The 17,834-nt window shown below is 40.5% G+C and overlaps 1 long non-coding RNA gene across 2 annotated transcripts in view; it reads left to right on the top strand.

Moving 5' to 3' along the window:
- LOC102492615 (uncharacterized) overlaps nucleotides 1–17,834 on the top strand; it is a 32,919-nt gene that overhangs the window by 12,258 nt on the left and 2,827 nt on the right. Inside the window, exons 2-3 of one of the 2 annotated variants that reach the window (XR_003549980.1) lie at nucleotides 12,374–12,441; nucleotides 14,137–14,285. This is a non-coding gene — a long non-coding RNA (uncharacterized LOC102492615). The remainder of the gene's footprint in view (nucleotides 1–12,373; nucleotides 12,442–14,136; nucleotides 14,286–17,834) is intronic. The other variant, XR_333320.2, reaches the window with a different exon arrangement.

Below are 17,834 nucleotides of genomic sequence, written 5' to 3' on the forward strand. Positions count from 1 at the left end.
GCTCTGTGTTTGCAACCTGACTACTCAGCATCTTCCAAGGATATGTCAACACTTCCAGCTCAGCTTGGCTGTTGAGTTTGAAGTGTAGTGGCACCGACTGGGCTCTGACAGAGACAGCTTGTTTCCTGCTGGGTATCTGCTTTCTCCCTTCTCTGTTACTACCCAATCCTTATTCCATTGAGATCATCATGTGCCTAGCTAAGAAAAAATACATAAGAATAAAGTTCAACTGCCCTTACTCTTAGGGTTGGCAGTGAGATGTCAAAGAAAGTCTTTGTTTAAGGCTTTCTGGAAAACTCTTTGGGGGCAGGGGTGGAGGGATTAACCTATTTTTCCTTCCCTTCTGCTTCTGTCCTTCTTAAAACTTGGGGGTGGGGTAGAGAAGAGGCCGTAACTGTCAAGATTTTAAGCTTTCAGCCCATATTTTTCTCATTCAATATTTCGGGTAATTTAGATAAACTAAATTCTCACCTCTTAACCAGTAGTATCATTTTACAACAAATAAGTCTTGCTCAACCACAGTTTTTTATTCCAGTTTAAATATGTACTTAAGCTCAGGGGAGGACAAGCAAAATAAGGAAAAATAAAGTTGAAACTTGTAGGTGAAGGATCAGCTCCTGCTTAATTGCTTCCTTGGAGAGGCAGTAGAACCATAGAGTAGGAAGCAGAAAGGAGCAAAAGAGGTGAAATAGGGTAAATAGAAACCATCCACAAATGGTTCTTCTTGGGTTAATTTGCTGCCAGAATTCTTATGTGGAAGGACATCAGATTATTTTGATATGTCTTTTAAAAAAGGTATAGTAAACCTATGAAGCTGTATTCAGTGACAGGAATAAAAAGAGAAAAGTGCACATTTTCTAATTCTAGGTGATTCTACAGGAAGTGGGAACTATTTTAGGTAAGAATTGGGAGGTAAAGTGTATTGCGTTGTGAAGGCCCAAGTATAGCAAAGACGTATAGAGGAAAGTGATAGAATATCTGGATTGAAAACCCAACCTATACACAATTTGTAAATTTCCTTTACTATATATTTTTTTTCATTTTTTAAAAAATATTATTTTATTGGAGGGGACCAGTAGGTGGCATGGTGGTGAAGGTGCTGGACACTACCACATGGCTGACCAGGGTTCAAGTACTGAATCTGGTGACTTGCTTTCTCACTTCCTCTCTCTCACACTCTCACCCTCTGTCTCTTTGGTCAAATTAAAAAATAAATGAATAAATAAATAAAATAAATAATTATTTTTTAAAAAAAGAATTAATGTATTGGGCTGGCCGTGGCATGGTGGTTAAGGGCACAGGACTCTCACAGGGCCAATCACCGTTCTAGTTCCGGACCTGGCAGCTTGCTTTCTCATTTTCTCTCTCTCTCTCACTCTGTCCCTCTCTGGTCAATTTAAAAAATAAAATAGATAAATAAATATGGTTAAATGGAATAATTCCTTTTTTAAAAAAAATTATTTTAATTTTATTTATCTTTTTTTTTTAATTTAACCAGAGAGGGACAGAGAGAGAGAGAGAGAGAAAGTGAGAAAGCAAACCACCAGGCACACCACCAGAACTGTGATCAGCCATGTGGGAGTCCAGCGCCCTTAGCCACCATGCCACCTGTCGGCGCCCACGTATTCATTACTTTTGAAGAGGAAAACTACATGTCTAGAATCACCGATCTTGGCTTCAGTTGCAGCCATGCTATCAGACCATTACTCATAGGTAGGTAGGTAGATAGTGTTCACTGAGTGCCTCACATTGTGGGTGTTTCTCTATCCTAGTTTTAGAAAGTTTCCCAAGGCACTTTTAAAAACCAAGCTGGAATCCATGTACATTCTGATTCTAAACCAGTTTTCTTCCTAATATGTCCTATCTTGTAGGAGGAAGCAGAAGTATAAAACGTCAAAATTATAAATCAAAACAATGAGCAGGTCTTTTTAAAATTTTTTTCTTTTTCTTTTTTCTTTTTCTTTTTTTTTAGAGAGATTTTTGCTATAGTGTGCATGCACTTGCTGGAGAGACAGAGAGATGGAAAGTAAGAAATCACCGCCTGGGGGATGGCCACACTGCAGTCCCTTCTCCATTCTCTCATGATCTTGAGCACATACGCACACATGCCCAGCGGGAGGTTTAAGCCACTGGGTCCAGGACTTGTACAGCGGTTGACTATGTGGGTGTTCAACAATGTAAACATTATGCTATCGGCTGGTCCCAAGACCAGGTATTTTTAGACGTTTCAGAGAGAATATCAAGTTCAGAAATACATATATTCAGAAAAGACACCAGTGCTCTTACCTCATAGTGAAGGAGACCAGAAGTATCTTCTAGAGGAAAGAGTAGGGGTGAGAGAAGGGAAGAACAGACAGGCCTGTACAAACTATGGCTGGAACTTCTGGAGACACTTTATAATTCAGTTGCTCAGAGAACATCTGGGTAGGCCCAGCCACAGTACAAGGTGGACATGGCCACTTGGCAGGCTAAGGCCACATAGGAAGACTTGGTTCGATTCCTGAACCACCGTAAAAATGGCAGTGGTGTGTACCTGGGGTCCCAGTACTTCAGGAGGCTGAGACAGAAGGCTGTTGACATAGTGAGACCCTGTCTGAAAACCCCATGCACACACTAAAGAAGATCTGGGTCACTTTAACATCCTGAGGCAGGCCTAATGGAATCTGAGGGGTTATGACCCACAGCTAAGAGAGTGCAGATTTGTCCAAGTGCTGTACATGCCAATCTAGGCAACACATAAAAAACTGTCTCAACAACATTGTTTTATTACTTTAATTCTGCTGATTGTACTTAGAAAAGCTTGTCTATAATTTATATACAGAGCCATGAAATAACAATAGAGTGATATCCTAGTCGCACATTTTACCTCAGATTCAAGTGCTGGCTCTTTTTGATTCCCCTCAGAATAATTACTACTTCTGTTCCATTAGTTGAAAATAGATGTATGATTAAAACAGCTAAACTAAAGAACCATCAAAGAAATAATCACATTTTTAGTTCATGTTTAAATCTGACCCAAGCTGTGATTAAGTCTCTTACATTGTAATTCCTGTTTTGCCCTGAAGTCTAATCTTGCCATCTAAGCTGACAAATACTGCCAGCATGCCTTCCCTGTCACCTTGATCTAGGTCGAATGTGTGAGTACTGCGGATAACCAGTTGCTTCAACCTCTTTACATTGAACAGTCAGCAAGTAGGCATAGGCGTTAGAGCAACACGGCCTCTCTTAAATGTTGTTTGATGATGATGCTTAGTGAAAAGCTTCAGTGATCTTAGAAAAGAAGCTTAAAATAATGCAGCTAATATAAACTACGTGTGTATATCCAGCCATAATGTGCTTGTAAAGGAGTAAATAACTCCATTTGAGAATTAAATACCACTTCCGATGCTCCGGGTAGAGGCATTAAACAGAAAAAACACATACATTAATGGCAAATAATTATTACTGTTATCTTGCAAATATGAAAGACATCTTTTTTAATGTGGTTTTTGCATTTTATTTTCTAAGTAGTACTGATTAAAAACATTGAAAGACATCATTTTTCTTTTTTTCGTTTTAATGAGAGCATGTACATACACACAAGAAAGAGAACACCCTGAAAAGGGTCTCATCAAGTCATGATCCCCTTTTCCCAGCCCTATGACTTCTCGGGATCTTAGGCACCCATGCGCATACCTAGCATGTTTTCAGGCCAGCATAGAGATCCAAACCCGCCATGTGGCTTCCAGCATTGCAGTTGAATATGCTACAGATGGCACCACCCTGGCAGGGCTTCATTATTTTTATTTCTTTCATGAGACTCATTTAATGTCTATAACACTTATGAAAATTGAAAACATAAACCATATTTATACCAACTTATAATGTCCATCTCACCAACCAAGAATCTGCTATATTTTCTAGTTAATGTGTTTAGTAGGCTCTTGGGTGGTTGTTTTTGCTTGTTTGGTTTGGGCTCATCAATGATGTTATTATTTTCTACTGTTTATTCTTTGGGATAGTACCACTTATACTAAATGTGTTTCTCTTACTACCTGTTTATTAGTTCTTTTTTCCACGTAACCCTCAAATAATGATTAGTCTACTTTTTCTTATTTTCCACATATATTGTTCAGTCACTAAATACTTATTAAGTATCCCCATGTTGCCAAGCACTAGGCTGAATGCTGAAGAGTATTGCAAGAAATAAGGCAGCCATGTCCTCTTGGAGCTAACTTTAATCATAAGGTCTTTTCTCAAATAATCTTTTCATTGGTGCTTTGTTGTTCAAGACCGTGATCTCATTTCTTACTGATTTATTCATACAAGACACAGTACTTAGTATCTTGAGTACTTAGTATCTTGTGTGCCCAGCACTGTTTGACAGTGTAACTGAGAAAATAGACACCAGTTATTTATGTGGATTAAAATAATGTTGTGGCAGCATGGAAATGCAAAGGGCAGATCAACAACTCTAGTTGGAAAATTTAGATGGTATTAGGATGTATATCAGCATCCCAGAGAAGTTTATATTTGAGCTGAAATTTTTTTCTAAGATTTTTTTCGCCATAGGGCAGATGTGCTCACTGGAGAGAGACAGAGAAAAGTGAGAGAGAAAGTGAGAAATCATTATTAGTTGCATTGCATGCCGCAATCCCTTCCCCATTCTCTTCCTGGGATCTTGGGCACTCATGCACATGGATTCAGCATGATTTTCAAGCTGCTGAGTCCCAAACTCAAACAGTAGTTGTCATGTGAGAGTCCAGTGCCTTAACCACCACACCACCTACTAGCCCCAAGCTGAATTTTTAAGCATTTGTAGGCAAAGAAGATGAGCATGGACATTATAGGCTTAAGTAATATCATTTGGGAAAAGAAATGAAAAAATGAAATGAATAGAGAAAATCACATATGAGAAGTTCATTGTGGTTCAAGTATAAGGAACACGAAGTACCATGAAAGGAGAGGAGTCTCTATGGTGTGTGAAAGGCAGATTGTGAAAAGTGTTTTCTTGACTGCCTGGGCGTGCTGGAGCGTCAGTGAACACATTTTGTTATTCTAAGGGTTTTCATGAGGAAGAGCGAAAAGTGTTTGCATAACACGGTTACTTCCTTTAATTGCTCACAGGCTTCAGAAGTCCTGCTTCCTAATGGTAGCTACATGTTAGGCAGGACTGATCTGCCTTTTAACCACACACGTAATACTTAATGCTGTTGCAGTTATCACAACTGTGGTTGAAACCAAATACCACTAAGAAAACTTAAAATTCTGGAATTGGACTGGTAAATAGTTATTGGAATTTTAAATGTCATATTTATTTTATACAACTCATCTCTAGCTCTCCAATTTATATTATTTATGATTACTTTTATTTCTTATTGGGAAGCATGAAAATATTTTGAAAATTGGGACCAGCAGATGCCATAATGGCTACACCACTGGACTCCCACATAGTCGACCATGCATGGTTTGAGTCCCGGACCTGGCAGGTTGAACCTCACACCAGGCATGCATACATGTGTGTGTGTACGCACGTGCGCAAAATCCTGAGAGGAGAATAAAGGAGAAAAGATTGGAGCGTGGCCATTCCCCTGGGAGATGATTTCTCCCTTTCTGTCTCTGTCTCTGTTTCTCCAGTGAGCGCATGCACCCTAGACCAAAAATCTCCCTCAAAAAAAAAAATTGTTTTGGGGACCAGTAGTTAGTGTAATGGCTATGTCACTGGACTCCCATGTAGTCGACCGTGGTTCGAGTCCCAGACCCGGTGGCTTAAAATTCACGCCGGGCACGTGTGCGTGCGTGCCCAAGATCCCGAGAGGAGAATGGAGGAGAAGGGATTGCAGCATGGCCATCCCCCCTGGGGGGTGATTTCTCGCTTTCTGTCTCTCTGTCTCTGTCTGTCTGTCTGGCAAGCACATACGCCCTATGGCAAAAACCTCTCCAAAAATAAAAATTGTTTTTGAAAGTAAAACAGAATTATGAGATACTTTTACGTTTTATGTTTTCACAGAATGGTACTTAGGTACCTTATTGAGTTTTCTGTATTTTTAAAAAGGACTGTATCTTTTGAAGATATTTTACTACACATAAAAAAGCTCCAAAGAAGGGGGAAATAGTGTAAAATACTGTTAAGCTAAGTAAAGCCAAAGGAAAGCCTAACTAGTGGTTACTCATGGAAGAGATCAATTTAATATTCCCATCTTGAAAAGGAAAACCTGAAAGTGGAATCTGTCTGTGATTTTAGAGTAAGCCTTTGTGTAATTTCAAAAAATGTGCATTAATGGGGCTGGCAGATGGAGTGGTGGTTAAGGGCTCTGAACTCCTATGTGGCCAAGCAAGGTTCGAGTCCCAAACCTGGCTGCTTCCTTTCTTACTTTCCCTCTCTGTCTCTTGCTCTGTCCTGCGCTGGTTAAATTTAAAATAATTAAATAAAGTAGTTCTTTTTTTAAAAATGTGCACTAAGCACTTTATACCAACTCAGTTTTCTTCATTGGAAATATTAAATGAATAAAACACAATCTTTGCTCTCAGTGTATTAATCTGTTGTCTCAGGAAATGTTAGGTTGAACCACATGAAGTTGCATTGTTTTTATAAGTCAATAATGGTCAAATATTAGTTCAGTCTAATAGAAATTTGCAATATAAAAACCTGAACAAGGTGTTTTGTGTGCAGAATATTTCATCTTGCCTAGGGCTGTCAGTGAAGGCTCCTCAGAGGAGGTGACATTTGAGCTGAGTTTCAGAAAGTGTTTGGGATCTCACCATGTATTCACAGAAAGAAAAAAAAAAATTAGGACATCCCAGCAATAGGAAACAACTTGTGCAGAGTTACTGAAGCAAGAAAGAGCCCAGCACATGTGGAAAACTCCAAACAGCTCAGACTGCTTGGAATGTCAGATATCTGGGGATGACAGAAGGGAGACGGGCAAAGAAAGTAGAGAGCAGATCGTGAAAGGTTGGCCACGTCGAGCTCAAGAGTTTGATTTTATTCTTGAAACCAGTGAGATATATATATGTATAATCTAGGAAGTGTACAAGGCAATCTTCTGACAAAGTTCAGAAAGAAAATATTACTACTTCCAGGCGTATTTACCTTTGTCATAACTTTTTAAAAATTTCTGAGTTTAGACCAGCTCCTACGGCATCATGGTAAGTTGAACACCCTACAGTGCTGGAAACCATATGGTCAACCATGGGTTCAGATCCCCAGATCAGCTGGAAAACACACCAGGTGTGCATGCAGGCTCCCAGGATCCTGAGGAAATAGGGAACTCTCTAAAGAGGGTTGCATCATGACAAGACCCTCTCAAGGGTTAAGGGTACCCTTTTCTCCTCTTTTCTCATGTGTGTGCATATAGGCTTTCTATCATTTAAAAAAAATTAATTGTATAGGAGTTACAGTGTCTATAATTCTTACTATAGTATTATTTATAAATAATTTATAATTAAGTAAATATAAACATACTATGCTGTATTATGGGTTAAATCATATAACCCCCAAATTTATATGTTTAAGACCTGACCCTCATATTTCAGATTGTGGCCTTATTTGGGAATAGAATCATTGCATATGTAATTAGTTACGGAAAAGTCAAATTAAGATGGGGTAGGGTAGGTCCCTAATCTAATGTAACTGATCTGCTCATAAAAGGGAGGAATTTGAACAACACATAAACAGGAATAATATGCTAACCATAAGATGAGGGTAGAGATTAGGATAATTCTTTTACAAATGAAGGAACTGCAGTGATTACCAGCAGCGCTTCAGAAGCTAGGGAGAGGTGTGGAAAGAGTCTTCCTCACAGCTCTGTGAAGGAACCAGCTATGCTCACACCTTGATCTCGGACTTCTAAACTCCACATCTGTGTGACAGTAAATCTTAGTTGTTAAGTTTGTGGTGCTTTTGCTATCTCCCTTGCCTGGTAGTTGCCAGAGTCAGATCCTACGTGGCCAACCATGTGGTTCAAATCCCAGACCTGGTGACCTGAAAGACACGCCAGGCACGTGTGTATACATGTGCGTGCCTAAAATCCCAACAAGATTGAGAAAGGAGGAGAAGGGATTACAGTGTAACTGCACTACACTAAGGGGTTCTTTCTCTCTCTTCCTCTCTCTGCGTCTCTCTGGTGAGCACACCAACCCTCTGGCAATTTATTTTAAAATTTTAATGGTACCTTTGTCATAGCAACTCTAGCCAGTTAATACTTGGTCAGTGCTAACCTTGTAGCAAGGCAGTAAAACACAGTGCAGAGGAAACTGTACCCACATGACTGACCAGAGTTCAAGTTCCAACCCCAGCAGCTTGAAAAAAGCATGCCAAGCTTGCATACCTATGCCTAGGATCCTGATGAAATGGACAATTGGGGACCAGCAGTTGGCATAATGGCTGTGTCACTGGACTCCCATGTAGTCGACTGCAGTTCAAGTCTCAGGCTTGGTGGCTTAAACTCACTCTGGGCGCATGTGCATGCGTGCCCAAGATCCCCGGAGGAGAATGATGGCACAGTGATTATGGCGTGGCCATCCCCTCTGGGGGGTGATTTCTCACTTTCTGTCTTTCTGTCTCTCTTTCTGGTGAGCGCACGTGCCCTATAGCAAAAATCTCTCTCAAAGAAAAAAAAAAAAAGATAATTGGAGGAAAAAGGATTGGAGGGTTTCTCTCTCTCTCATATTCCATGAGCGTAAAACAGATTTGGAAACCCTGATTAGAGGACAAGGAGTCATTGTAATTTGTGTTTTTATGAGTCTAAACTATTTGTGTCCTATCTTTATTCTGTCTCTGTATTCAATTACTTACTTTAACTTGAAGTGATATTTCAGTATTTGTCCTACTTTTAAAGCCATTATGGTCAGAAAATAATTTATTCACACTTGTGGTATAGTTTATGTTAAAAGAAGAAAGAATTAAGAAATATTTGACCCTTTGCTCAAAACAGGATGGTGACACACAATACTTTTAGGGGCAAAAATATTTACATTTTAAGAAAAAAAGTATCATTTAGTCTTGTAAGGCAGAAGTGGGACCAAAATCAGAAATGGGGTCTGTTATGGATGTTGGAGCCCATGTCCTCAAATTCATATGTTGAAAGCTAATTCACAGGCCGGCAGGTGGTGGGGGTGGTGGTTGGGGTGCTGGACTCCCACCTGGCCTGCTGCAGTTTGTGTCCCAGACCCTGGCAGCTTGCTTTGTCACTTTCCCTCTACCTCTCGGGCTCTCTCTGTCTGTCTCTGGTGAGCCCACATGCCCTGTAGCAAATTAAATGATAACAACACATAAATTTAAATAAATAATTTTTTTTTTTTTTAATGAAATCTAATCCACATTGTGATGGTATTTGGAGGTGAGGTTTTTGGGAGCTAATCAGGTCAAGAGTGTGAATCCCACCCTCCTGGGATTAGTGCCCTTTCAAGAAGAGGCCACATGACTAGTTCTCTGTCTTTCCACCATGTGAAGAGACAATAATTCAGCAATCTACAAAAGAGACCTCTCACCAGAACTCTGTCATGCTAGCATCCTGATGTTGGACTTCTAGCTTCCAGAACTGTGAGAAATAAATTGTTCCTAAGCCATCCAGTCTACTCTACTTGGGTATAGCAGCCCACACTGACAGTCTGGCAGAGAAGTGTCAGTGACACTAAGGAGTGATAACCTGATGCATTACTCAGAGTGACATGAAGACAAAACTTTTTCCCAATATGTTATAAAATTAAACTTGCCTGGACCTGAGAGGCTGTTGGTTGTTTTATAACTCTAATTAGCACATAGGTTCTCAATGTACTACTTCCCAGAGAAGCCTGTTCCAGATTTGTATTGCCTTGATTGTTAGGAAGCTCCTCCTTTTATTGAGCCAAAATTTGATTTTCCTCTTATTTCCATTCATTATACTTTTTTTTGCCCTCTAGTACCTCAGCAAGTAAGATTAATCATTTTGTTGGAATTTTAAGATTTAGTGTAGGTTGGAACAGCTGCCTGGGCTACTTTTAATCTTCCAATCTGTTACAACAGAAAATGAAGCAGTAGCAAGGGTTAAATTTATCCAATGCAGTAGACAGGGTACTCCTTGTAAAGGCAAGTTTTGTCTTAAAATTTGCCAGTCACCGATGCCTTTTTAATGAGGCAGCTAAGTCTGTGCCTGTATAACTGCCCTGATAATTTTCCCAGATCCTAAAGGAATCCAAGCTTCCAGGTGGGCAGGACTCTGCTGGAATAATAACAACCCAAAATAATTGAAAGCCAGAACACTGCCCTGTTTCCTCCTCCTTCTCCCTATTCTTAAACCATTAGAATAATATCACGAAGATACTTCTGCCCTCTAAGTTCTGTGGTACTCACCCTCTCAGTAGCTCACGGTTGGTATAACCTGTGCTCCCCTGTCCTGAGATGCTCCCAGCATCTACAGAAAAGTCAGGCCATGCTGTCCTGTCTTGCATGTTGTGGCTCTCCCCTGCCCTTTTTCTTCAGTAGCTACTACTCCAGCACTTTTTCTTTTTGTAGAAATGTAACCTCTCGGCTAAGGATGACCTTCCTGTTATTCCCTCCATGTCATGATTTTCTTTTCTCTAGTATCATTTTAATGGAGTCTCATGAGGAAGAAGATATAAATATGTATGGTCAGTGAGCCAGAGTGAACCAGAAACATCAGTAACAGCAACATGTAGTCAATTATACAAGCACATTAAAGGAATTTGGAAAATAGAGAAGTGAAAATCTGTACTTGCATCACACTAACAGAAATCCATTCATATATATACACGTATAAATATATATATGTGTGTGTGTGTGTGTGTGTGTATATATTTTCCTCCATTCTCCTCTTGGGATCTTGGGCACGCACGCACACACGCCCAGCGTGAGTTTAAGCCACTGGGTCTGAGACTCAAACCGTGGTCGACTACATGGGAGCCCAGCTTCATAGCTATTATGCCAACTGCTGGTCCCCAGTTTGTCAATTATTTACTAAATATCTACTGTAATCTAAGCACTATGCCTCTCAGAGAATTAATGTCGAGAAAGGAGGTTATTTTATTTCTCCCTGTTCCAGGTAGAAATAACCACTAATAATATTTTAGAATATTTGCATTGAGTTCTAACGTTATGAAAGTTTTTTTTAATATCTTGCAATTATATTGTCTAGTCAGTTTTTTAGTCTTTTTTTTTTTTTTAATTTGCCAGAGGACATGTATGCTTGCCAGAGAGAGAGAGACAGAGAGAGAGGGAGAGGGAAAAAGTACATCCACCCCCACCCCATGGAGCATGGTCATACTGTGATCTCTTCTCCTCCATTTCTCCATCCTTTTGGGATTCAGGACACACACACATGCACTCACACCCAACCTGTTTTCAAGCCAGGAGGTCTAGGAATCCTGCTGGCAAGGATGGGGTATGGGAAGAAGGCAACAGGAGCTCTTAGGCCGGACTTATAAGATCCAGCTCTCTTAACCATCAAGCCACAGGCCAGCCCTGTCCAGCCAGTCTGAAATTAATTAATTAATTATTTGCTTGCTTATTTATTTATTTATTTATTTATTTTTGAGGGTTTTTTTGCTATAAGGTGCATGCATTCACCAGAAAGACAGAGAGACAGAAAGCGAGAAATCATCCCTCAGGGGGGATGACCACGCCACAATCCCTTCCCCTCCATTCTCCTTTCAGGATCTTGGGCACGCAAGCACACGTGCACGGCTTGAGTTGAAGCTACCGGGTCCAGGACTCGAACTGCTGTCGACAACATGGGAGTCCAATGACAGAGCCATTAAGCCAACTGCTGGTTCCTAATCTTTTTTTTTTTTTTTTAACTTACAGCAGAGTAGGAGTCAGAGAGCGAGACAAAGTTATTTATTCTACATTCTTACCCAACAGAAATAAAATTATGTTTTTTTTAGCTGGACACTGTGGCAGGTCCCTGTAGTTCCAGGCTGAGGTAGGAGACTGAGACAGAGAGATCCTGTTTTTATTTTTTTTTAAGAGATTATACTATTTTTAACCTGAGTTCAAAGTAGCAATGTCTGTAATTCCCATAGCAGGTCTGTTCTTTTTCTCCTTCACAGGCCCTGTCTCTAACTATACTGTTTTCTCATGTGACAACTAGGTCATCGGCTGTCCATCAGGGTAGATACAGTCCTCACTGCCTAGTAATCTTCAACAAAGGTGCTGACAGTGCCCTCTCTTGCCAAAATGGAAGCCAGGGCAGAGCAGTGTCAGTCTGAGGAGAGAAGCATACCTCGTACCGTGGTCTAGCTACTTCAATCTTTGACAGCTCAGCCTGCCCAGCAGATGACAAAGCAAGAGCTTGTGGCATAAGCCACACGGGTGGTACACTATGGATATTTTCTCATCTCCAAACTCAGTTCTTCCTTCATGTCCTACAGTCCTCTTCTTTCTCTCTTCTCCCAGAACCCTGTTTTCTACAAATGACTACGTGGTCTTCTCTGGAATGCCAGCTTCTTCAGTCTAAGGAAAAGGTGAAGGTCTAGTTCTTTTGGTTCCTCCTGTCTTACACATTTTACAGCCTCATGCATCTATTAGAGGTCTCTAGCTTTTATCCTTTACCTGATTTCTGCTCTTTATAGTTAGAATCATATTTTAAGCTAAATCCTACCCCAGTCATTTTTTTTTTACAATTTAAAAAACAATGAATTTTAGTACATTCATAGAGTTACGCAACCATTACCACAATCTAATTTTTAGAACACTTTCATCACCTTAGAAAAAACCATATACCCATTAGCAGTCATTCCCCATCCCCCTGCTCTCCTACCAGTGTCTAGATGGACAATCGCTGATCTACTTTGTCTCTACAGATTTGCCATTACTGCTGTCTGCAGAGGGGAGAAGTGCAGATAGAACAGTAAGCTCTGCTTGGGTGGCTTCTACTTCTGACCTCTGCTTGTCTGCCATCCCCAAAATGAGAAGTTAAAATTCTGTGCTCTTGGAGCCAGCAGGTGGCATCATAGTTAAGGCTCTGGCCTCCCACATGGTTGACCATGGTTTGAGGTCTAGACCCAGTGGCTTGAAACTCCCACCAGGCATGTGCACCTGTGTCCCCAAATCCTGAAAGAATAGAGGAGAAGGGATTACGGTATGGCCATACCTCCTGGTGGGGGGTAGTGATTTCTTGTTTCCTGTCTCTGGCAAGTGCAAACACTCCATAGCAAAAATCTTGCTCTCAAAGAAAAACAACAAAAACAAAAAATTCTTATGTTCTTTGAAGATTTTCTTCCAAAGATCCCCATCTGATCTCCAGAAGATATCCACATATAATATCTATAAACATACATTTGGTCTTATTTCATTGTTTTAATCTTTTTGTGATTAAGTAACCCCAGCTCATATGCACACACCCACTGTGCCCAGGATTATTTCAAAGCCTTCTTGTCTGAAGTGACAATGAAGGGTGCTATGCCTCACTTTCTTCTAATTTTCCAGTTCCTAGTTTTCTCAGATGAGACTGCCATACCTGTTTCTTGCTGGTTTTCAGTAAGACATCCAGAGTACTAAGTTATGGTGGAGAGTGGGAGGTAACAGAATGAATTGAGGGGAATGACTTGAAAACACCTGCCTCTCTACCATGTGCACAACCAGGATTAAAAATGGGGAGATGAGGAGAGGTGGCAGGTCAGTTTGGAAAGGCTCTTTCGCTGTTGCTTTTCTCAACTAGAACCTCTCGGCCTAGCCAGCACCCCATTGCATTGGAATGGTGCTTTGTGAGATCTAAGCTCCTCATAGCCAACAGTGGATGTGAAGAAGGCCCTGCTGACCGAACATAGCTGAAGGCATGACTCCTACTTTATTGTGGAGAGTTGTATGGAAGGAGGATATGATTGCTGGAGTAGACATAACTTAGAGGCTTTGGCATGGCAAAAGTAACCCAGAAGTCATGGAAACATGCTCAGGAAACCAGAAACCACAAGCACCAAGCAGTGGACAAAGAGAAAGACCCTCTCTCGACCAGGTCAAGGGGCACAGTGGCATGGTCAGATGACCCTACCCAAGCTCTCCCTCCCTATTTTTGTCCTCTGCCCCCCACTCACCTCTCCCACTAGATATCCTGTCTCTGCCTAGCACAGATGTCTCCTTAGCTCTACCCTTCACACCCAAGCCACCATTTTCTTTCCCCTAACCTATGCCCTTCTGGGCTCACCTTTTTGTCTTACCAGATGCTGAAGATATTCAGGGGGAAAAAGGTCACTTCATATGAGTTCAAGAAAAAAAAAAAAAACATCTCCTAAACCTATGCCTACTTCAAGAGATTAAAAAGGCCCTATGGATTTCATTCATTTCCACAGACTGGACCAAAAACAACCAGGTAAGTTCCAGAGGATGGCACAGATATGCAATTTAACACCTTTTTAACTTGTTAATCAACACTTAACACTTGTTAGTCATTTTAAATGCACATGAAATTAGCAGGACACATATGCCTGTGCCCACCCTAGCACAATGGGGAAGAGAAAGGGGAGAAAGTAAAGATGTCCCCAGGAGGCTGTGACAACTCAGTGTAGCCTGAGCTGCTGATAGTCACTTGAGGAGTAATTCAGGTTGAAAGTGTAAAGGCTTTCATAATTTCCCCTTTCTCTGTCAGGTCAGAGCCCAAATCCGGCAGAGTAGCATCAGGCCCAGCCAACAAAAGAGGATAATCTCATGGCCATATCAAGTAGGGGTCTCCCCAGATACTCTCCTGGGGCCTGATTATGCTGTTTTCTCCTCCCATTTAGACTAGAATGGAGCTCTCACTATAAGTTCCCCTCTCCCAAAGATAGATGGTTGGGATTTCTTTTATTTATGTTAGAATAGTGATCCTCAAAAACTTTGTTTTGTGTCTTTGCAAGAGAATATGAAAAAAGTTACACCCTCTTATATAGTTTTTAGTTGATATTCAAAAAACTTTATATGAATTTAAATAGTTACCAAGGATGGCATTTCTAGTTTCCTGTAAAATTAGATTCTTAAAATAAAACCGTTACATCAGTCTTCCCTTCCTCCCCAAAACTTAACATCTGATACATAATTTTGTTCAGTTAAATTCCACTCCACTTTACCAGCGAAAGGGTTATTATTTGGTCTGTATTTTTTTGCAAAGCTTTAAATATGCTCAAGGGTTTGAAAAACCACTTGGTTAAGACCTGAATCTTTGCCATGCTGTGTCAATTTTTTTCAGTACATTTTTACTATTTTTAGAGAAAGGCACCCAAACAGGTCATTACACACACACACACACACACACACACACACACACACACACACACCACCCCGCCCCAGCCAGCCCAGGTCATGAGCACAAGCATGTCTCCCCAGTATGTACTGGAAGACCTCAGGACACAGACCCAGACCTTCCGTGTGGGCCCAGTTGCAGTACAGCCGAACACCACCTGACTCCTTTTGTGTGCATTTGTAAAGGGTGATATTACCACCCGGTGGCCATAGCCATCGACATAAATGCCAGCATGTCTCGTGTGCTGCATGGACTGCAGGGTACATGAGCTTCAAAGTGCACCTAACTGAGCAAATGAGCTAATTGTGTACTGTTGTTTAGTGCTATTCACGTGAGAACCAGAAGATATCTGTTCTGTAGCATCCCTTGTGAGCAAGAATATCTGGACCATACATTTTGAACAGGACCATACATTTTGCTAATAAAAAAATATACCACAGGTGCATTTATATAGATTTGCTGAAATTTAAAATGTCTATGGCATAAAATTGAAGACAGTCCTTCCTATACCACCTTTTCATATATTTTTACTAAATTTAAGACTAGTGTCTGTATCTCTGAAAAGATGGATGCACAGGATGCTGATGAGATTAATTGCCTTAAATACAGGTTTATTTAGATCACAGTTTTAGAAATCCAAGGTCAAGAGACCATATCTGGTGAGGGTATTCTTTTTTCTTTTTTTTTTCCCTAATTTTATTTTACTTATTATTTATTTATTTTAATAATTATTTATTTAATTTTATTTATTGTTATTCAATTTGACCAGAGACAGAGAGAGAAAAAGGGTGAATGAGAAAGCAAGCCACCAGGTCTGGGACTCAAACCATGGCCATTAGAGTCTAGTACTCCAACCACCATGCCACCTGCTGGCCCCTATTATGATTATTTCTTAATTTCTTAATTAGAGAAAGAGAGAAGGAAAGTGAAAAAGCAAGCCACCAGGTCCAGGATTCATGCCATAGTTAGCCATGTGGGAGGCCAGCACCTCTACCACCATGCCACCAGCTGGCCCCGGTAAGGGTATCCTTAATGGTAGCATCCTGAGACAGCACAGGACATCATATCATAAGAATTGCATGTGTCTGTGTCTCCTTACAGAACTACCAGGAGTAAGTCATAGAGGACCCACTCTGATCATTTCATCCAATCCCAGTCACCTTTATTTTTTCTTAAAGAATTATATATTTAATTTTATTTGTTGTTATTATTTTTAACTTTGCTATAGAGCGTGCACACTCACTAGAGAGAAACTAAGCCACCAGGTCTGAGACTGAAACTGTGATTGGCCACGTGAGAGTCCAGTGCCTTAACCACTGCACTACCTGCTGCTGGCCCATTCCTGTCACCTTTTAAGGGCCTTCCCTTTTTTTTTGTTTTGTTTTGTTTTGAGAGGTTTTTGCTATAGGGTGCATGTGCTCGCCAAAAATACAGAGACAGAAAGCGAGAAATCACCTCCCAGGGGGGATGGCCACGCCACAATCTCTTCTCCATTCTCCTCTCAGGATCCTGGGCACGCACGCACATGCGACCCGAGTGAGTTTAAGCCACCGGGTCCGGGACTTGAACCGCGGCCGACTACATGGGAGTCCAGCGAGGTAGCCATTATGCCATCTGCTGGTCCTGGGCCTTCCCTTTCAACACCATTATCAGATTTAATTCTCTACCCTTTCAATATTGTTGCAGTATCTCACCAAATATTAGTACATGGATTTTGGGGGACATATTCAAACCATAGCAGAGGGAAATTCCCATTGGATAGCCTCTTGTGGCTATTGATTTTTACACCATGTGAATACACTGCATTTTAAATTTAAATTACAGCTTAAAAAATAAGAGTTAACTAGTTAATCATGTAATAATTAAAAGACTTCACTTTCCAGAATTGTAATAAATTGTATTAGATCATCAGGAAAGTCATGATATATTGTCCTACGCAAAAATACATCATGACTTTCTAGACAACCCAATGTATGGTTTTCAATTCTTGAAACATTTTTCTTTACTTTTTTCTTTCTTTCTTTTCAGAAGGCACTTGTAAAAGAGAGAGAAAAAAAAAACCTCTCCAGTGGAACATGATCAAATCGCAGTCCTTTTTTCTCCATTTCTCCATCCTGCCAGGACTTGGGGCACACATGCATAGAAGCCCAGCCTGTGTGTTTTTTTTTGTTGTTGTTGTGTGTGTGTGTGTGTATGTGTGTGTGTGTTTTAAAGAATTACTTATTTAATTTTATTTATTCAGTCATTTATTTTAATTTGACCAGAGAGAGAGAGAAAAAGCAAGCCACCAGGTCCAGTATTTGAGCTGGGTTAGCCATATGGGAGTATCCAGCACCTTAACCACCACACCACCTTCTGGTCCCAACCCCAACATGTTTTTTAAGCTGCCAGGACCAGAATTTTAACTGTGTTCTGCCATGGCCATGTGAGATCCATGTCCTTATGTATGGCACTTAACCATTGTGCTATGAGATTGGTCTTAAAACATGCTTCTATTTTCTGAAGATGTATCTTATTTGACAGGAACACACAGTAATAACATAACAATAGTAAGAAGATTTCCATCAGAAAGACATCAAAACAAGATGATAAAGGCAGATTAGTATGGGGCCCAAACAAGAAACTAAGCCTCAAAGTTTCTCT

The sequence above is a fragment of the Tupaia chinensis genome, unplaced genomic scaffold (assembly GCF_000334495.1).
Source record: "Tupaia chinensis unplaced genomic scaffold, TupChi_1.0 Scaffold000044_1, whole genome shotgun sequence".
In the NCBI taxonomy this organism is placed as follows: Eukaryota; Metazoa; Chordata; class Mammalia; order Scandentia; family Tupaiidae; genus Tupaia; species Tupaia belangeri.